Source organism: Haematobia irritans, unplaced genomic scaffold (assembly GCF_050003625.1).
Source record: "Haematobia irritans isolate KBUSLIRL unplaced genomic scaffold, ASM5000362v1 scaffold_31, whole genome shotgun sequence".
Taxonomy (NCBI): Eukaryota; Metazoa; Arthropoda; class Insecta; order Diptera; family Muscidae; genus Haematobia; species Haematobia irritans.
In genome coordinates this window covers 57074-83508 of record NW_027445790.1, presented here as the reverse complement: position 1 = coordinate 83508, position 26435 = coordinate 57074, and the positions used below count along the sequence as shown (strand labels likewise).

The window sequence follows — 26435 nt, the reverse complement described above, 5'->3', positions numbered from 1 at the left end:
TAATTATATTATTATTATTATTATTATTATTATTATTATTATTATTATTATTATTATTATTATTATTATTATTATTATTATTATTATTATATTATTATTATTATTATTATTATTATTATTATTATTATTATTATTATTATTATTATTATTATTATTATTATTATTATTATTATTATTATTATTATTATTATTATTATTATTATTATTATTATTATTATTATTATTATATTATTATTATTATTATTATTATTATTATTATTATTATTATCATTATTAATATTATTATTATTATTATTATTATTATTATTATTATTATTATTATTATTATTATTATTATTATTATTATTATTATTATTATTATTATTATTATTATTATTATTATTATTATTATTATTATTATTATTATTATTATTATTATTATTATTATTATTATTATTATTATTATTATTATTATTATTATTATTATTATTATTATTATTATTATTATTATTATTATTATTATTATTATTATTATATTATTATTATTATTATTATTATTATTATTATTATTATTATTATTATTATTATTATTATTATTATTATTATTATTATTATTATTATTATTATTATTATTATTATTATTATTATTATTATTATTATTATTATTTATTATTATTATTATTATTATTATTATTATTATTATTATTATATTATTATTATTATTATTATTATTATTATTATTATTATTATTATTTATTATTATTATTATTATTATTATTATTATTATTATTATTATTATTATTATTATTATTATTATTATTATTATTATTATTATTATTATTATTATTATTATTATTATTATTATTATTATTATTATTATTATTATTATTATTTATTATTATTATTATTATTATTATTATTATTATTATTATTATTATTATTATTATTATATTATTATTATTATTATTATTATTATTATTATTATTATTATTATTATTATTATTATTATTATTATTATTATTATTATTATTATTTATATTATTATTATTATTATTATTATTATTATTATTATTATTATTATTATTATTATTATTATTATTATTATTATTATTATTATTATTATTATTATTATTATATTATTATTATTATTATTATTATTATTATTATTATTATTATTATTATTATTATTATTATTATTATTATATTATTATTATTATTATTATTATTATTATTATTATTATTATTATTATTATTATTATTATTATTATTATTATTATTATTATTATTATTATTATTATTATTATTATTATTATTATTATTATTATTATTATTATTATTATTATTATTATTATTATTATTATTATTATTATTATTATTATTATTATTATTATTATTATTATTATTATTATTATTATTATTATTATTATTATTATTATTATTATTATTATTATTATTATTATTATTATTATTATTATTATTATTATTATTATTATTATTATTATTATTATTATTATTATTATTATTATTATTATTATTATATTATTATTATTATTATTATTATTTATTATTATTATTATTATTATTATTATTATTATTATTATTATTATTATTATTATTATTATTATTATTATTATATTATTATTATTATTATTATTATTATTATTATTATTATTATTATTATTATTATTATTATTATTATTATTATTATTATTATTATTATTATTATTATTATTATTATTATTATTATTATTATTATTATTATTATTATTATTATTATTTATTATTATTATTATTATTATTATTATTATTATTATTATTATTATTATTATTATTATTATTATTATTATTATTATTATTATTATTATTATTATTATTATTATTATTATTATTATTATTATTATTATTATTATTATTATTATTATTATTATTATTATTATTATTATTATTATTATTATTATTATTATATTATTATTATTATTATATTATTATTATTATTATTATTATTATTATTATTATTATTATTATTATTATTATTATTATTATTTATTATTATTATTATTATTATTATTATTATTATTATTATTATTATTATTATTATTATTATTATTATTATTATTATTATTATTATTATTATTATTATTATTATTATTATTATTATTATTATTATTATTATTATTATTATTATTATTATTATTATTATTATTATTATTATTATTATTATTATATTATTATTATTATTATTATTATTATTATTATTATTATTATTATTATTATTATTATTATTATTATTATTATTATTATTATTATTATTATTATTATTATTATTATTATTATTATTATTATTATTATTATTATTATTATTATTATTATTTATTATTATTATTATTATTATTATTATTATTATTATTATTATTATTATTATTATTATTATTATTATTATTATTATTATTATTATTATTATTATTATTATTATTATTATTATTATATTATTATTATTATTATTATTATTATTATTATTATTATTATTATATTATTATTATTATTATTATTATTATTATTATTATTATTATTATTATTATTATTATTATTATTATTATTATTATTATTATTATTATTATTATTATATTATTATTATTATTATTATTATTATTATTATTATTATTATTATTATTATTATTATTAATTATTATTATTATTATTATTATTATTATTATTATTATTATTATTATTATTATTATTATTATTATTATTATTATTATTATTATATTATTATTATTATTATTATTATTATTATTATTATTATTATTATTATTATTATTATTATTATTATTATTATTATTATTATTATTATTATTATTATTATTATTATTATTATTATTATTATTATTATTATTATTATTATTATTATTATTATTATTATTATTATTTATTATTATTATTATTATTATTATTATTATTATTATTATTATTATTATTATTATTATTATTATTATTATTATTTATTATTATTATTATTATTATTATTATTATTATTATTATTATTATTATTATTATTATTATTATTATTATTATTATTATTATTATTATTATTATTATTATTATATTATTATTATTATTATTATTATTATTATTATTATTATTATTATTATTATTATTATTATTATTATTATTATTATTATTATTATTATTATTATTATTATTATTATTATTATTATTATTATTATTATTATTATTATTATTATTATTATTATTATTATTATTATTATTATTATTATTATTATTATTATTATTATTATTATTATTATTATTATTATTATTATTATTATTATTATTATTATTATTATTATTATTATTATTATTATTATTATTATTTATTATTATTATTATTATTATTATTATTATTATTATTATTTATTATTATTATTATTATTATTATTATTATTATTATTATTATTATTATTATTATTATTATTATTATTATATTATTATTATTATTATTATTATTATTATTATTATTATTATTATTATTATTATTATTATTATTATTATTATTATTATTATTATTATTATTATTATTATTATTATTATTATTATTATTATTATTATTATTATTATTATTATTATTATTATTATTATTATTATTATTATTATTATTATTATTATTATTATTATTATTATTATTATTATTATTATTATTATTATTTATTATTATTATTATTATTATTATTATTATTATTATTATTATTATTATTATATTATTATTATTATTATTATTATTATTATTATTATATTATTATTATTATTATTATTATTATTATTATTATTATTATTATTATTATTATTATTATTATTATTATTATTATTATTATTATTATTATTATTATTATTATTATTATTATTATTATTATTATTATTATTATTATTATTATTATTATTATTATTATTATTATTATTATTATTATTATTATTATTATTATTATTATTATTATTATTATTATTATTATTATTATTATTATTATTAGTATTATTATTATTATTATTATTATTATTATTATTATTATTATTATTATTATTATTATTATTATTATTATTATTATTATTATTATTATTATTATTATTATTATTATTATTATTAAAGGGTGATTTTTTAAGAGCTTGATAACTTTAAAAAAAAAAAAAAACGCATAAAATTTGCAAAATCTCATCGGTTCTTTATTTGAAACGTTAGATTGGTCCATGACATTTACTTTTTGAAGATAATTTCATTTAAATGTTGACCGCGGCTGCGTCTTAGGTGGTCCATTCGGAAAGTCCAATTTTGGGCAACTTTTTCGAGCATTTCGGCCGGAATAGCCCGAATTTCTTCGGAAATGTTGTCTTCCAAAGCTGGAATAGTTGCTGGCTTATTTCTGTAGACTTTAGACTTGACGTAGCCCCACAAAAAATAGTCTAAAGGCGTCAAATCGCATGATCTTGGTGGCCAACTTACCGGTCCATTTCTTGAGATGAATTGTTCTCCGAAGTTTTCCCTCAAAATGGCCATAGAATCGCGAGCTGTGTGGCATGTAGCGCCATCTTGTTGAAACCACATGTCAACCAAGTTCAGTTCTTCCATTTTTGGCAACAAAAAGTTTGTTAGCATCGAACGATAGCGATCGCCATTCACCGTAACGTTGCGTCCAACAGCATCTTTGAAAAAATACGGTCCAATGATTCCACCAGCGTACAAACCACACCAAACAGTGCATTTTTCGGGATGCATGGGCAGTTCTTGAACGGCTTCTGGTTGCTCTTCACTCCAAATGCGGCAATTTTGCTTATTTACGTAGCCATTCAACCAGAAATGAGCCTCATCGCTGAACAAAATTTGTCGATAAAAAAGCGGATTTTCTGCCAACTTTTCTAGGGCCCATTCACTGAAAATTCGACGTTGTGGCAGATCGTTCTGCTATTCATGATGAAATGTCAAAGCATACTGAGCATCTTTCTCTTTGACACCATGTCTGAAATCCCACGTGATCTGTCAAATACTAATGCATGAAAATCCTAACCTCCAAAGAATCACCCTTTATTATTATTATTATTATTATTATTATTATTATTATTATTATTATTATTATTATTATTATTATTATTATTATTATTATTATTATTATTATTATTATTATTATTATTATTATTATTATTATTATTGTTATTATTATTATTATTATTATTATTATTATTATTATTATTATTATTATTATTATTATTATTATTATTATTATTATTATTATTATTATTATTATTATTATTATTATTATTATTATTATTATTATTATTATTATTATTATTATATTATTATTATTATTATTATTATTATTATTATTATTATTATTATTATTATTATTATTATTATTATTATTATTATTATTATTATTATTATTATTATTATTATTATTATTATTATTATTATTATTATTATTATTATTATTATTATTATTATTATTATTATTATTATTATTATTATTATTATTATTATTATTATTATTATTATTATTATTATTATTATTATTATTATTATTATTATTATTATTATTATTATTATTATTATTATTATTATTATTATTATTATTATTATTATTATTTATTATTATTATTATTATTATTATTATTATTATTATTATTATTATTATTATTATTATTTTTATTATTATTATTATTATTATTATTATTATTATTATTATTATTATTATTATTATTATTATTATTATTATTATTATTATTATTATTATTATTATTATTATTATTATTATTATTATTATTATTATTATTATTATTATTATTATTATTATTATTATTATTATTATTATTATTATTATTATTATTATTATTATTATTATTATTATTATTATTATTATTATTATTATTATTATTATTATTATTATTATTATTATTATTATTATTATTATTATTATTATTATTATTATTATTATTATTATTATTATTATTATTATTATTATTATTATTATTATTATTATTATTATTATTATTATTATTATTATTATTATTATTTTATTATTATTATTATTATTATTTATTATTATTATTATTATTATTATTATTATTATTATTATTATTATTATTATTATTATTATTATTATTATTATTATTATTATTATTATTATTATTATTATTATTATTATTATTATTATTATTATTATTATTATTATTATTATTATTATTATTATTATTATTATTATTATTATATTATTATTATTATTATTATTATTATTATTATTATTATTATTATTATTATTATTATTATTATTATTATTATTATTATTATTATTATTATTATTATTATTATTATTATTATTATTATTATATTATTATTATTATTATTATTATTATTATTATTATTATTATTATTATTATTATTATTATTTATTATTATTATTATTATTATTATTATTATTATTATTATTATTATTATTATTATTATTATTATTATTATTATTATATTATTATTATTATTATTATTATTATTATTATTATTATTATTATTATTATTATTATTATTATTATTATTATTATTATTATTATTATTATTATTATTATTATTATTATTATTATTATTTATTATTATTATTATTATTATTATTATTATTATTATTATTATTATTATTATTATTATTATTATTATTATTATTATTATTATTATTATTATTATTATTATTATATTATTATTATTATTATTATTATTATTATTATTATTATTATTATTATTATTATTATTATTATTATTATTATTATTATTATTATTATTATTATTATTATTATTATTATTATTATTATTATTATTATTATTATTATTATTATTATTATTATTATTATTATTATTATTATTATTATTATTATTATTATTATTATTATTATTATTATTATTATTATTATTATTATTATTATTATTATTATTTTATTATTATTATTATTATTATTATTATTATTATTATTATTATTATTATTATTATTATTATTATTATTATTATTATTATTATTATTATTATTATTATTATTATTATTATTATTATTATTATTATTATTATTATTATTATTATTATTATTATTATTATTATTATTATTATTATTATTATTATTATTATTATTATTATTATTATTATTATTATTATTATTATTATTATTATTATTATTATTATTATTATTATTATTATTATTATTATTATTATTATTATTATTATTATTATTATTATTATTATTATTATTATTATTATTATTATTATTATTATTATTATTATTATATTATTATTTATTATTATTATTATTATTATTATTATTATTATTATTATTATTATTATTATTATTATTATTATTATTATTATTATTATTATTATTATTATTATTATTATTATTATTATTATTATTATTATTATTATTATTATTATTATTATTATTATTATTATTATTATTATTATTATTATTATTATTATTATTATTATTATTATTATTATTATTATTATTATTATTATTATTATTATTATTATTATTATTATTATTATTATTATTATTATTTATTATTATTATTATTATTATTATTATTATTATTATTATTATTATTATTATTATTATTATTATTATTATTATTATTATTATTATTATTATTATTATTATTATTATTATTATATTATTATTATTATTATTATTATTATTGTTATTATTATTATTGTTATTATTATTATTATTATTATTATTATTATTATTATTATTATTATTATTATTATTATTATTATTATTATTATTATTATTATTATTATTATTATTATTATTATTATTATTATTATTATTATTATTATTATTATTATTATTATTATTATTATTATTATTATTATTATTATTATTATTATTATTATTATTATTATTATTATTATTATTATTATTATTATTATTATTATTATTATTATTATTATTATTATTATTATTATTATTATTATTATTATTATTATTATTATTATTATTATTATTATTATTATTATTATTATTATTATTATTATTATTATTATTATTATTATTATTATTATTATATTATTATTATTATTATTATTATTATTATTATTATTATTATTATTATTATTATTATTATTATTATTATTATTATTATTATTATTATTATTATTATTATTATTATTATTATTATTATTATTATTATTATTATTATTATTATTATTATTATTATTATTATTATTATTATTATTATTATTATTATTATTTATTATTATTATTATTATTATTATTATTATTATTATTATTATTATTATTATTATTATTTATTATTATTATTATTATTATTATTATTATTATTATTATTATTATTATTATTATTATTATTATATTATTATTATTATTATTATTATTATTATTATTATTATTATTATTATTATTATTATTATTATTATTATTATTATTATTATTATTATTATTATTATTATTATTATTATTATTATTATTATTATTATTATATTATTATTATTATTATTATTATTATTATTATTATTATTATTATTATTATTATTATTATTATTATTATTATTATTATTATTATTATTATTATTATTATTATTATTATTATTATTATTATTATTATTATTATTATTATTATTATTATTATTATTATTATTATTATTATTATTATTATTATTATTATTATTATTATTATTATTATTATTATTATTATTATTATTATTATTATTATTATTATTATTATTATTATTATTATTATTATTATTATTATTATTATTATTATTATTATTATTATTATTATTATTATTATTATTATTATTATTATTATTATTATTATTATTATTATTATTATTATTATTATTATTATTATTATTATTATTATTATTATTATTATTATTATTATTATTATTATTATTATTATTATTATTATTATTATTATTATTATTATTATTATTATTATTATTATTATTATTATTATTATTATTATTATTATTATTATTATTATTATTATTATTATTATTATTATTATTATTATTATTATTATTATTATTATTATTATTATTATTATTATTATATTATTATTATTATTATTATTATTATTATTATTATTATTATTATTATTATTATTATTATTATTATTATTATTATTATTATTATTATTATTATTATTATTATTATTATTATTATTATTATTATTATTATTATTATTATTATTATTATTATTATTATTATTATTATTATTATTATTATTATTATTATTATTATTATTATTATTATTATTATTATTATTATTATTATTATTATTATTATTATTATTATTATTATTATTATTATTATTATTATTATTATTATTATTATTATTATTATTATTATTATTATTATTATTATTATTATTATTATTATTATTATTATTATTATTATTATTATTATTATTATTATTATTATTATTATTATTATTATTATTATTATTATTATTATTATTATTATTATTATTATTATTATTATTATTATTATTATTATTATTATTATTATTATTATTATTATTATTATTATTATTATTATTATTATTATTATTATTATTATTATTATTATTATTATTATTATTATTATTATTATTATTATTATTATTATTATTATTATTATTATTATTATTATTATTATTATTATTATTATTATTATTATCAGTAATAAAATGAAGAAGAACTTGCTGGTTGTGTTTGTTGGAGCTTCGTGACTGCAGTTGCACATTCTTCCAAAGTAGGTCAAAAATACGCCCGAAAGTGTCTGCAATCGTTTTGTCGTGTGTTTTTCACCTAGAGCTGTTGAAGGTTGCTGTTCCGTGCTTGGCGGTGAGCTGCATTTTTGTAATTTATTTACAAGTTATTTTTTGCAAAACAATTGATTTCACTGGAACGATTCGAGTTTTTCACTACTACTAAGAAGGTAAACAAATAAAATCAGCTGTACTGCTCTTTCAAACCCTTGGTTGCTCTGAAATCGATTAACTACCAATAATCGATGGTAATTGGATCTCATCGGCAAGTGCTGCCAAGTTGCATTTTTATATTAACCGGCGCCCCGTATTATGCCTCAATTTTGATTTGATTTTCAACAAACTACTAGAGGCCGTTGCAACGATACAAAGTTACAAATCTTTCTATTCAACTCAATCGTCAAATATGAACAAAAACAATGAAGTGTTCTCGAAACAAATTGACATCGGCATGGATAAAAATCACTTGGATCCAAACGAGAACAAAAGAACCAGAATAGTTTTCATTAGTGATCCAGCAATTATGTCCAAAAGTAATGAAGATACTACGGAACCTTTCGAAATTGGCTCTGATGAGAACATGGCAGTAAATAAGCCTTGTAAACGAACTCGTGACTCACATGTTCAACTACCATTAGTGGGGAACACTCCTAAAACTCCCCGTATTACAGACTCGCCACTTCGTATGATGCAGTTAATAGATGAACGTTTTGAAAAGCTTAGCAAGCGATTTGAAACCCGCATGAATACAATTTTTCGTGAATCATCTGAGCACTTTCATAACTTAAATGAGAATTTCGAAGATCGTATGAATTCTTTGCTGCGCGAATCTGAAAAACGTCTTCTAAATGAATTTGATAAAAAATTATGTGAGCTAAGAGAAGAATTTTTCGACATAAATGAACGAGTCACCAAACTAGAAAATGTTATCGATGAAGTTGGACAACTAAAATATGAAATGAAAGAGTTGAAACTTCAAATACTCCGGCAAGAGAATGCCCCTTTAGCCGCTGATGTTCGTATTAATGGCATTCCTTTTGAGGAAAACGAAAATTTGTCGAGCATATTCGAGAGATTATGCACCAGCATAAATGTCCCAATACCAAAACTAAAATCTATTCATCGCTTGAAGAACAGAAATAATATCAAGGACTTTAATTCAAAGGACGCTGTTATAATTGCAACTTTTGTGTCACCCTATGATAAGAATTTTTTCCTCAAGCACGTCGCTGGATATAAAAAGAAAAATAACCACAACCTGGCACTTAATCTGATTGGTTTCACGTCAAATCGTCAATTCTACATTAACGAGAACTTGTCGAATACGAACTTCAGAATTCTGCAAGATGCCATCTCTCTCAAAAAGAAGAAAATCATCCATTCGGCCTACACTTATAAAGGACTTGTTTATGTGAAGCCAGCACCAAATGATGACCCTATTGTGATTGAGCATTCGGATGTATTAAATACCTTTCGTTCATCCGGTGAACAAATTCGCACATCCGTTATTAATCAGTAATTGCTCGTATATTTGTTTAAAACTAAAATATTTAACATTATATCTTTTATTTCCTCCACAATTTTTTCTATTTTATCGTATTTTATGTCTCACATTTATTAATGTATTAACTTACTATTCTCCTTTTATTCGCGCTACTGATGGTAAATGCTCTACTATACATTTATATAATGACTGTTTATAACGATTTTTCTCCTGGAGACGTTACGAACAATATGGTTAGAATTTTAACTAAGCAACGGAATGGTTTAAATATTTGTCACATCAACGCACAGAGTTTAAATAACAAACTTGATGAGTTCAGATTAATTTTTGAGAATTCTGATATGGACGTTGTTTGTGTATCAGAATCATGGCTAAAACCCTCGACATCTAATTCTCTCATCGACGTAAAAGGTTACACAGTGTATAGGGCTGATAGGACTCGCCGTGGAGGTGGTAGTGCAATCTACATCAAGAATCGATTACGATCACGAATGTGCATTAAGTCTGAACCTCATGACATTATGGAATATGTGTTTGTAGAAGTGGTCAATGTGGAGAGGAAGCTATTGCTTGGATGCGTTTACAGGCCGAACAACAATATAGATATGCGGACCTTTTTTGATGTAGTTGAACCCCTCTCAATTGCGTATACAGATATCATAATTGCAGGTGACTTTAATTGTAATACACTTTTGAATCCGGACCTAACCTCACAAATGAGTGTCATTGGCCTCTCCGCTACAAATTCCACAATCCCTACACATTTCTCTAGTACGACTAGTACTCTTCTTGATTTGTTTTTTGTTAATGATTTGTCCAATGTCCTCTTATACGACCAATTATCTGTTCCGTGTTTCTCAAATCATGATTTGATATTTATGTCCTATAACTTTGAAGTTGCCAGCGAGATTGAGACATATTCTTTTAGGGACTTCAAGAATATCGATCTAGGGCAATTACCAAATACCGCTGCTACCATTGATTGGGACCTAGTTTACAACTTAGAATCGGTCGATGACCAGGTGAATTTTTTACAAGGGAATATTTGCGCATTGCAGGATGTTTTTGCTCCCACAATTACACGTAGAGTATCCCCTAGGAACAAGTCATGGTTTTCTCGTGCAATACGTGATGCGATTGAATGCCGGAACCTGGCCTACCACAGATGGAAACGTTTCAGAACTCAGGATTTACGTGATGTATATCGAAATTGCAGGAGTCAGGTCAATAGGTTGATTAGGTCAGCGAAGATCAATTACTATCATAGGCGTTTCTCTTCTGCGGCTGGTTCGAAGAAGACATGGAAAGTGATTAGAGATATAGGCATCAATAGAGTTAGTAATGGCTGTTCTGTAGCAGTTGATGTTGACAATCTTAACGAGAGCTTCACCAATATTACTACAAACCCAATATATATGGATTTCTACGATTTCGACCAATCGATTACCGATGCAAATGATGCTGGTTTTAGTTTTTCTGGTATTAATCACGAGGATGTTCTATATGCCATTTCCATGGTAAAATCGAATGCTGTTGGTTTAGATGGGATTGATCCCAGATTCATAAAAATCTTGCTACCCACTATTCTTCCCCACATCACCTACCTTTTTAATACCATACTTACCACCAGTATTTTTCCAAATGCTTGGAAATATGCCAAAATCATCCCGGTACTAAAAAATGCGAAGGAATTCCGTCCCATTTCTATTCTTTGTTATATCTCGAAAGTTTTTGAGAAGATAGTTCACAGACAAATTTCCACGTATATAAATGACACTGATTTGCTTTACGAGAAACAGTCTGGTTTCAGGTCGAATTATAGCTGTGTAAGTGCATTGATCGAGGTTACTGAGAACATTAGAACCAACATAGACAATGGCGATATTACTTTCCTGGTTCTTCTTGATCACTCCAAGGCATTCGACACGGTGGATCACAACATGATAGGAGCTAAACTACGCAATTTCTTCAATTTTTCTTCCATGTCCGTACGGCTAATTTTATCGTATCTTTCTAACCGTATACAGTCCGTCTGCTCACACTATTCAGTCTCAAGACCTTTACCTGTTAACAAAGGGGTACCTCAGGGTTCAATTCTTGGTCCTCTCTTGTTCTCTCTGTATAGCAATGACTTGCCACTGCAGTTGTCAGCTTGTAAGGCACATATATATGCAGATGACGTCCAGGTGTACATTAATAGCTCAATACACAGCATTAACGAGAATGTAAGGCTGTTGAATAATGATCTCTCGAATGTATACAAATGGGCTAAAGCAAATGGACTATGCTTGAATCCACTTAAATCTAAATGCCTTGTAATGAAGAAACGGACATTACGGTATTCGTGTGATATTGATATTTTGATAGATGATGAAAGGTTGGATATTGTACACCACGCCAAGAATTTGGGATTAATTCTCAATGATAATCTTTCTTGGACGAATCATATAAATATGGTTGTTGGTCAAGGATACTCTAAACTGCGCTCTCTCTGGGCATCCCAGCAATTCACGCCTCTTCATGTTCGATCCCTTTTGGCTAAAACCTACATCATCCCAGGGGTGCTGTATGGTTCTGAACTTTTTGCAAATTGTGACTCTGCCAGCAGACGCAAATTGGATTCTTTTTTCAGCAACGTAACCCGATACGTTTACGGTCTGAGACGACGTGATTCCACTGTACCACACATGAAATCTCTTTATGGTGTAACTTTTTTTGATCTAATGAAAATCAGATCGTTGACATTTTTACATAAAATTGTTTATAAACAAATACCACCATACTTATTTCAGAAATTACAATTTGCTAGATCGAACAGGGGTAAGAAGTTGATACCTCTAGTTCATCGAAGCCTGATTTCCGAATGGCAATTCTTTATATATGTCGTACGTCTCTGGAATTTTTTACCTCACGAGATACAAACTGTCAGTAACGCGCAAACTTTTAAGACTAAACTTTTTGAATATTTTAAGGAGCAATAGAACATATAATTTCTGAAAATTTTTCTACTTTTATTATATTTCTCTTGTCTTATTTCATTTTATTTAATATTTTCTTTTTTTCATATATATTTTTTGTCGTCCCCTTTTTTATAATATATTTTATTTTTATTTTAAGATTTAAGTTCCTATAAATCACTTTTTCTCTCAAATGTTTATTGTTGTTAGTCTTACGTTTGTATACTCAATCCACATGGTGTTTCACTTGTACTATAATTATAAGAATTTCATGTTCTTGTTGTGCAAGTTTTAATAAAGTACAAATAATAATAATAATTATTATTATTATTATTATTATTATTATTATTATTATTATTATTATTATTATTATTATTATTATTATTATTATTATTATTATTATTATTATTATTATTATTATTATTATTATTATTATTATTATTATTATTATTATTATTATTATTATTATTATTATTATTATTATTATTATTATTATTATTATTATTATTATTATTATTATTATTATTATTATTATTATTATTATTATTATTATTATTATTATTATTATTATTATTATTATTATTATTATTATTATTATTATTATTATTATTATTATTATTATTATTATTATTATTATTATTATTATTATTATTATTATTATTATTATTATTATTATTATTATTATTATTATTATTATTATTATTATTATTATTATTATTATTATTATTATTATTATTATTATTATTATTATTATTATTATTATTATTATTATTATTATTATTATTATGATTATAATTAACAACCGTCGAGCGGAACGGACGTGGTTTTTAATAGCGGATACAATCATCGTAATAAGTACCTACTACGAATTTCAAGTGTGGTGGGATATTAGGCCACCAGAGAAATTCAAAGACATCCACTGGGCCCATTTGTGAAGTTGCCTCTTCACCTTGTTTTACTGCTGTCATATCTAAGTAGCTTTCGAATGAAAAGTGTTTCCATACGAAATTTGGTTCCCATAGGAATTTGAAAAATAAATAAAATTTTAAATTTTATTCATTTGAAAATTTTCAACGGATAGAGACGATATTAGTTTATGATAGTAAAATTCAGTTTTTGAACGGATATATACATACTAAAAAGAAGCAAACTTAAACGTTTTATAACGAAGGGACCACGAAACGACCTTAAGTCAAGGATTTCGCATATCTACAAGCTAGAACAATATTTTAATTTCCGAATAAGACCGTTACTACTAGCGAGAACAATATTTTAATCTTCGAAAAAGATTTTGTCAAGATAAGGAGTGGTAAGTTCTATTTTAATTATGTACGTCCGTTAAATATAATTATGACCTTTGATTAGGCTGGACATTCGGACGGATACAACCCGAATTTTACCGTCACTCCTTATATACGATGGATCCCATGCATTGTTCTCATCGGGAACGGTGTTGTAAACTTTAATTATTACATATAGGGGGTCAACTAACTAATACTAACCAACGCTAAATCCGGATCTAATATTATATAAAAATTGAAGTTATCCCGAACGCTAAACCCGATTCTAATATTTGAACCAAAATTGAGATATACCGAAACCTCCAACGATTGCCACAAAGAATTAAGAACCTCAATTTCAAGCTACTCAAGGTTTAATGGATGTTCATATTTTATTTAATTAAATTACCTTAACAAAACTTCTTACATCAACACTATTATGTACAGAGCTATCCTTGATTAGATTACTACTTGCCAAAGAAAGGAATATATAGATCCACATCAAGAAACAGGCCTGTTTACGAGAATGTATGGTGAGTTTAGCATTGAATACGTACATTTACGATAGCTCTTGAATACACAATCACGATCAATAACCACTAATTTACTTTCTATATAAATAGTCTATTAACAAAAATTTCACTTGGCACTAACCATATTACTTTAATTATCTATTCATTTTAATACTTAATTATAATTTATTATTTTATGATACAATACTCAAAACCTTTTAATCCATTTTTATAACGTCCATATATATTCATATTAATTTCCTATTGATATCTATATAATAATATGTAAATTAATTTAATTTTTAAATGAATAACTAATTCGTTTTAGTATTTTCACGAAAGGTAAATATGTCTTCGACAGGATATAATAATGAAGTTGACCATCGGGTCAGTCAAATAAACGAAAGTAACTATGTAATTTAGAACTAAGCCATTAGGATTGTATTTCATTTCTCTCCTCTCTTTCTGTTTTCTATGTTTGTCCTTTATTTCCTCTCTTACAATACTAAGAGCTACCTTAAATTTTCTTTTATGGTGTCGCATCCGATTCCTTCTCCGATGAACAAGAACTGCCCCCAAGATTGAGCACAGCCGGGGCCAGAAGGTAGCCATGTTCAGAGGAGAAGGAGCCCGAGTGGTGGATCGTCACATAAATTAAATGGCGCCCAACGTGAAGTTGCCTCTTCACCTTGTTTTACTGCTGTCATATCTAAGTAGCTTTCGAATGAAAAGTGTTTCCATACGAAATTTGGTTCCCATAGGAATTTGAAAAATAAATAAAATTTTAAATTTTATTCATTTGAAAATTTTCAACGGATAGAGACGATATTAGTTTATGATAGTAAAATTCAGTTTTTGAACGGATATATACATACTAAAAAGAAGCAAACTTAAACGTTTTATAACGAAGGGACCACGAAACGACCTTAAGTCAAGGATTTCGCATATCTACAAGCTAGAACAATATTTTAATTTCCGAATAAGACCGTTACTACTAGCGAGAACAATATTTTAATCTTCGAAAAAGATTTTGTCAAGATAAGGAGTGGTAAGTTCTATTTTAATTATGTACGTCCGTTAAATATAATTATGACCTTTGATTAGGCTGGACATTCGGACGGATACAACCCGAATTTTACCGTCACTCCTTATATACGATGGATCCCATGCATTGTTCTCATCGGGAACGGTGTTGTAAACTTTAATTATTACATATAGGGGGTCAACTAACTAATACTAACCAACGCTAAATCCGGATCTAATATTATATAAAAATTGAAGTTATCCCGAACGCTAAACCCGATTCTAATATTTGAACCAAAATTGAGATATACCGAAACCTCCAACGATTGCCACAAAGAATTAAGAACCTCAATTTCAAGCTACTCAAGGTTTAATGGATGTTCATATTTTATTTAATTAAATTACCTTAACAAAACTTCTTACATCAACACTATTATGTACAGAGCTATCCTTGTTTAGATTACTACTTGCCAAAGAAAGGAATATATAGATCCACATCAAGAAACAGGCCTGTTTACGAGAATGTATGGTGAGTTTAGCATTGAATACGTACATTTACGATAGCTCTTGAATACACAATCACGATCAATAACCACTAATTTACTTTCTATATAAATAGTCTATTAACAAAAATTTCACTTGGCACTAACCATATTACTTTAATTATCTATTCATTTTAATACTTAATTATAATTTATTATTTTATGATAAAATACTCAAAACCTTTTAATCCATTTTTATAACGTCCATATATATTCATATTAATTTCCTATTGATATCTATATAATAATATGTAAATTAATTTAATTTTTAAATGAATAACTAATTCGTTTTAGTATTTTCACGAAAGGTAAATATGTCTTCGACAGGATATAATAATGAAGTTGACCATCGGGTCAGTCAAATAAACGAAAGTAACTATGTAATTTAGAACTAAGCCATTAGGATTGTATTTCATTTCTCTCCTCTCTTTCTGTTTTCTATGTTTGTCCTTTATTTCCTCTCTTACAATACTAAGAGCTACCTTAAATTTTCTTTTATGGTGTCGCATCCGATTCCTTCTCCGATGAACAAGAACTGCCCCCAAGATTGAGCACAGCCGGGGCCAGAAGGTAGCCATGTTCAGAGGAGAAGGAGCCCGAGTGGTGGATCGTCACACAGTGGACGGGTATCGACTTGAGTTATAAATTGGGCCAATGACCAAGAGTTAGGCCTGTAGACGGGTCGACGGTGGCAACAATTTGACAAGTCCAACCTTTTCCAAGGTAACGGCATCAAAAGGAGACTTGTGAGTAGTAGTAGTGGTATTATTATTATTATTATTATTATTATTATTATTATTATTATTATTATTATTATTATTATTATTATTATTATTATTATTATTATTATTATTATTATTATTATTATTATTATTATTATTATTATTATTATTATTATTATTATTATTATTATTATTATTATTATTATTATTATTATTATTATTATTATTATTATTATTATTATTATTATTATTATTATTATTATTATTATTATTATTATTATTATTATTATTATTATTATTATTATTATTATTATTATTATTATTATTATTATTATTATTATTATTATTATTATTATTATTATTATTATTATTATTATTATTATTATTATTATTATTATTATTATTATTATTATTATTATTATTATTATTATTATTATTATTATTATTATTATTATTATTATTATTATTATTATTATTATTATTATTATTATTATTATTATTATTATTATTATTATTATTATTATTATTATTATTATTATTATTATTATTATTATTATTATTATTATTATTATTATTATTATTATTATTATTATTATTATTATTATTATTATTATTATTATTATTATTATTATTATTATTATTATTATTATTATTATTATTATTATTATTATTATTATTATTATTATTATTATTATTATTATTATTATTATTATTATTATTATTATTATTATTATTATTATTATTATTATTATTATTATTATTATTATTATTATTATTATTATTATTATTATTATTATTATTATTATTATTATTATTATTATTATTATTATTATTATTATTATTATTATTATTATTATTATTATTATTATTATTATTATTATTATTATTATTATTATTATTATTATTATTATTATTATTATTATTATTATTATTATTATTATTATTATTATTATTATTATTATTATTATTATTATTATTATTATTATTATTATTATTATTATTATTATTATTATTATTATTATTATTATTATTATTATTATTATTATTATTATTATTATTATTATTATTATTATTATTATTATTATTATTATTATTATTATTATTATTATTATTATTATTATTATTATTATTATTATTATTATTATTATTATTATTATTATTATTATTATTATTATTATTATTATTATTATTATTATTATTATTATTATTATTATTATTATTATTATTATTATTATTATTATTATTATTATTATTATTATTATTATTATTATTATTATTATTATTATTATTATTATTATTATTATTATTATTATTATTATTATTATTATTATTATTATTATTATTATTATTATTATTATTATTATTATTATTATTATTATTATTATTATTATTATTATTATTATTATTATTATTATTATTATTATTATTATTATTATTATTATTATTATTATTATTATTATTATTATTATTATTATTATTATTATTATTATTATTATTATTATTATTATTATTATTATTATTATTATTATTATTATTATTATTATTATTATTATTATTATTATTATTATTATTATTATTATTATTATTATTATTATTATTATTATTATTATTATTATTATTATTATTATTATTATTATTATTATTATTATTATTATTATTATTATTATTATTATTATTATTATTATTATTATTATTATTATTATTATTATTATTATTATTATTATTATTATTATTATTATTATTATTATTATTATTATTATTATTATTATTATTATTATTATTATTATTATTATTATTATTATTATTATTATTATTATTATTATTATTATTATTATTATTATTATTATTATTATTATTATTATTATTATTATTATTATTATTATTATTATTATTATTATTATTATTATTATTATTATTATTATTATTATTATTATTATTATTATTATTATTATTATTATTATTATTATTATTATTATTATTATTATTATTATTATTATTATTATTATTATTATTATTATTATTATTATTATTATTATTATTATTATTATTATTATTATTATTATTATTATTATTATTATTATTATTATTATTATTATTATTATTATTATTATTATTATTATTATTATTATTATTATTATTATTATTATTATTATTATTATTATTATTATTATTATTATTATTATTATTATTATTATTATTATTATTATTATTATTATTATTATTATTATTATTATTATTATTATTATTATTATTATTATTATTATTATTATTATTATTATTATTATTATTATTATTATTATTATTATTATTATTATTATTATTATTATTATTATTATTATTATTATTATTATTATTATTATTATTATTATTATTATTATTATTATTATTATTATTATTATTATTATTATTATTATTATTATTATTATTATTATTATTATTATTATTATTATTATTATTATTATTATTATTATTATTATTATTATTATTATTATTATTATTATTATTATTATTATTATTATTATTATTATTATTATTATTATTATTATTATTACTATTATTATTATGATTATAATTAACAACCGTCGAGCGGAACGGACGTGGTTTTTAATAGCGGATACAATCATCGTAATAAGTACCTACTACGAATTTCAAGTGTGGTGGGATATTAGGCCACCAGAGAAATTCAAAGACATCCACTGGGCCCAGTGGACGGGTATCGACTTGAGTTATAAATTGGGCCAATGACCAAGAGTTAGGTCTGTAGACGGGTCGACGGTGGCAACAATTTGACAAGTCCAACCTTTTCCAAGGTAACGGCATCAAAAGGAGACTTGTGAGTAGTAGTAGTGGTATTATTATTATTATTATTATTATTATTATTATTATTATTATTATTATTATTATTATTATTATTATTATTATTATTATTATTATTATTAATATTATTATTATTATTATTATTATTATTATTATTATTATTATTATTATTATTATTATTATTATTATTATTATTATTATTATTATTATTATTATTATTATTATTATTATTATTATTATTATTATTATTATTATTATTATTATTATTATTATTATTATTATTATTATTATTATTATTATTATTATTATTATTATTATTATTATTATTATTATTATTATTATTATTATTATTAGTATTATTATTATTATTATTATTATTATTATTATTATTATTATTATTATTATTATTATTATTATTATTATTATTATTATTATTATTATTATTATTATTATTATTATTATTATTATTATTATTATTATTATTATTATTATTATTATTATTATTATTATTATTATTATTATTATTATTATTATTATTATTATTATTATTATTATTATTATTATTATTATTATTATTATTATTATTATTATTATTATTATTATTATTATTATTATTATTATTATTATTATTATTATTATTATTATTATTATTATTATTATTATTATTATTATTATTATTATTATTTTTATTATTATTATTATTATTATTATTATTATTATTTTTATTATTATTATTATTATTATTATTATTATTATTATTATTATTATTATTATTATTATTATTATTATTATATTATTATTATTATTATTATTATTATTATTATTATTATTATTATTATTATTATTATTATTATTATTATTATTATTATTATTATTATTATTATTATTATTATTATTATTATTATTATTATTATTATTATTATTATTATTATTATTATTATTATTATTATTATTATTATTATTATTATTATTATTATTATTATTATTATTATTATTATTATTATTATTATTATTATTATTATTATTATTATTATTATTATTATTATTATTATTATTATTATTATTATTATTATTATTATTATTATTATTATTATTATTATTATTATTATTATTATTATTATTATTATTATTATTATTATTATTATTATTATTATTATTATTTTATTATTATTATTATTATTATTATTATTATTATTATTATTATTATTATTATTATTATTATTATTATTATTATTATTATTATTATTATTATTATTATTATTATTATTATTATTATTATTATTATTATTATTATTATTATTATTATTATTATTATTATTATTATTATTATTATTATTATTATTATTATTATTATTATTATTATTATTATTATTATTATTATTATTATTATTATTATTATTATTATTATTATTATTATTATTATTATTATTATTATTATTATTATTATTATTATTATTATTATTATTATTATTATTATTATTATTATTATTATTATTATTATTATTATTATTATTATTATTATTATTATTATGATTATAATTAAAAACCGTCGAGCGGAACGGACGTGGTTTTTAATAGCGGATACAATCATCGTAATAAGTACCTACTACGAATTTCAAGTGTGGTGGGATATTAGGCCACCAGAGAAATTCAAAGACATCCACTGGGCCCAGTGGACGGGTATCGACTTGAGTTATAAATTGGGCCAATGACCAAGAGTTAGGCCTGTAGACGGGTCGATAGGCCTGTAGACGGGTCGACGGTGGCAACAATTTGACAAGTCCAACCTTTTCCAAGGTAACGGCATCAAAAGGAGACTTGTGAGTAGTAGTAGTGGTATTATTATTATTATTATTATTATTATTATTATTATTATTATTATTATTATTATTATTATTATTATTATTATTATTATTATTATTATTATTATTATTATTATTATTATTATTATTATTATTATTATTATTATTATTATTATTATTATTATTATTATTATTATTATTATTATTATTATTATTATTATTATTATTATTATTATTATTATTATTATTATTATTATTATTATTATTATTATTATTATTATTATTATTATTATTATTATTATTATTATTATTATTATTATTATTATTATTATTATTATTATTATTATTATTATTATTATTATTATTATTATTATTATTATTATTATTATTATTATTATTATTATTATTATTATTATTATTATTATTATTATTATTATTATTATTATTATTATTATTATTATTATTATTATTATTATTATTATTATTATTATTATTATTATTATTATTATTATTATTATTATTATTATTATTATTATTATTATTATTATTATTATTATTATTATTATTATTATTATTATTATTATTATTATTATTATTATTATTATTATTATTATTATTATTATTATTATTATTATTATTATTATTATTATTATTATTATTATTATTATTATTATTATTATTATTATTATTATTATTATTATTATTATTATTATTATTATTATTATTATTATTATTATTATTATTATTATTATTATTATTATTATTATTATTATTATTATTATTATTATTATTATTATTATTATTATTATTATTATTATTATTATTATTATTATTATTATTATTATTATTATTATTATTATTATTATTATTATTATTATTATTATTATTATTATTATTATTATTATTATTATTATTATTATTATTATTATTATTATTATTATTATTATTATTATTATTATTATTATTATTATTATTATTATTATTATTATTATTATTATTATTATTATTATTATTATTATTATTATTATTATTATTATTATTATTATTATTATTATTATTATTATTATTATTATTATTATTATTATTATTATTATTATTATTATTATTATTATTATTATTATTATTATTATTATTATTATTATTATTATTATTATTATTATTATTATTATTATTATTATTATTATTATTATTATTATTATTATTATTATTATTATTATTATTATTATTATTATTATTATTATTATTATTATTATTATTATTATTATTATTATTATTATTATTATTATTATTATTATTATTATTATTATTATTATTATTATTATTATTATTATTATTATTATTATTATTATTATTATTATTATTATTATTATTATTATTATTATTATTATTATTATTATTATTATTATTATTATTATTATTATTATTATTATTATTATTATTATTATTATTATTATTATTATTATTATTATTATTATTATTATTATTATTATTATTATTATTATTATTATTATTATTATTATTATTATTATTATTATTATTATTATTATTATTATTATTATTATTATTATTATTATTATTATTATTATTATTATTATTATTATTATTATTATTATTATTATTATTATTATTATTATTATTATTATTATTATTATTATTATTATTATTATTATTATTATTATTATTATTATTATTATTATTATTATTATTATTATTATTATTATTATTATTATTATTATTATTATTATTATTATTATTATTATTATTATTATTATTATTATTATTATTATTATTATTATTATTATTATTATTATTATTATTATTATTATTATTATTATTATTATTATTATTATTATTATTATTATTATTATTATTATTATTATTATTATTATTATTATTATTATTATTATTATTATTATTATTATTATTATTATTATTATTATTATTATTATTATTATTATTATTATTATTATTATTATTATTATTATTATTATTATTATTATTATTATTATTATTATTATTATTATTATTATTATTATTATTATTATTATTATTATTATTATTATTATTATTATTATTATTATTATTATTATTATTATTATTATTATTATTATTATTATTATTATTATTATTATTATTATTATTATTATTATTATTATTATTATTATTATTATTATTATTATTATTATTATTATTATTATTATTATTATTATTATTATTATTATTATTATTATTATTATTATTATTATTATTATTATTATTATTATTATTATTATTATTATTATTATTATTATTATTATTATTATTATTATTATTATTATTATTATTATTATTATTATTATTATTATTATTATTATTATTATTATTATTATTATTATTATTATTATTATTATTATTATTATTATTATTATTATTATTATTATTATTATTATTATTATTATTATTATTATTATTATTATTATTATTATTATTATTATTATTATTATTATTATTATTATTATTATTATTATTATTATTATTATTATTATTATTATTATTATTATTATTATTATTATTATTATTATTATTATTATTATTATTATTATTATTATTATTATTATTATTATTATTATTATTATTATTATTATTATTATTATTATTATTATTATTATTATTATTATTATTATTATTATTATTATTATTATTATTATTATTATTATTATTATTATTATTATTATTATTATTATTATTATTATTATTATTATTATTATTATTATTATTATTATTATTATTATTATTATTATTATTATTATTATTATTATTATTATTATTATTATTATTATTATTATTATTATTATTATTATTATTATTATTATTATTATTATTATTATTATTATTATTATTATTATTATTATTATTATTATTATTATTATTATTATTATTATTATTATTATTATTATTATTATTATTATTATTATTATTATTATTATTATTATTATTATTATTATTATTATTATTATTATTATTATTATTATTATTATTATTATTATTATTATTATTATTATTATTATTATTATTATTATTATTATTATTATTATTATTATTATTATTATTATTATTATTATTATTATTATTATTATTATTATTATTATTATTATTATTATTATTAACAATCGTCGAACGGAACGGACGTGGTTTTTAATAGCGGATACAATCATCGTAATAAGTACCTACTACGAATTTCAAGTGTGGTGGGATATAAGGCCACCAGAGAAATTCGAAGACATCCACTGGGCCCAGTGGACGGGTATCGACTGGAGTTATAAATTGGGCCAATGACCAAGAGTTAGGCCTGTAGACGGGTCGACGGTGGCAACAATTTGACAAGTCGAACCTTTTCCAAGGTAACGGCATCAAAAGGAGACTTGTGAGTAGTAGTAGTGGTATTATTATTATTATTATTATTATTATTATTATTATTATTATTATTATTATTATTATTATTATTATTATTATTATTATTATTATTAT

At 13.8% G+C, this 26435-nt stretch overlaps 2 long non-coding RNA genes across 2 annotated transcripts; both read left to right on the top strand.

Moving 5' to 3' along the window:
• The first annotated feature begins 15422 nt into the window (after window positions 1–15422).
• Window positions 15423–15866, top strand: LOC142242521 (uncharacterized). Its single transcript, XR_012724132.1, has 2 exons — window positions 15423–15539; window positions 15596–15866. It is a non-coding gene; the product is annotated as an uncharacterized LOC142242521 (long non-coding RNA).
• A 1087-nt stretch (window positions 15867–16953) lies between these two features.
• Window positions 16954–17397, top strand: LOC142242520 (uncharacterized). Its single transcript, XR_012724131.1, has 2 exons — window positions 16954–17070; window positions 17127–17397. It is a non-coding gene; the product is annotated as an uncharacterized LOC142242520 (long non-coding RNA).
• The last annotated feature ends 9038 nt before the right edge of the window (window positions 17398–26435 follow it).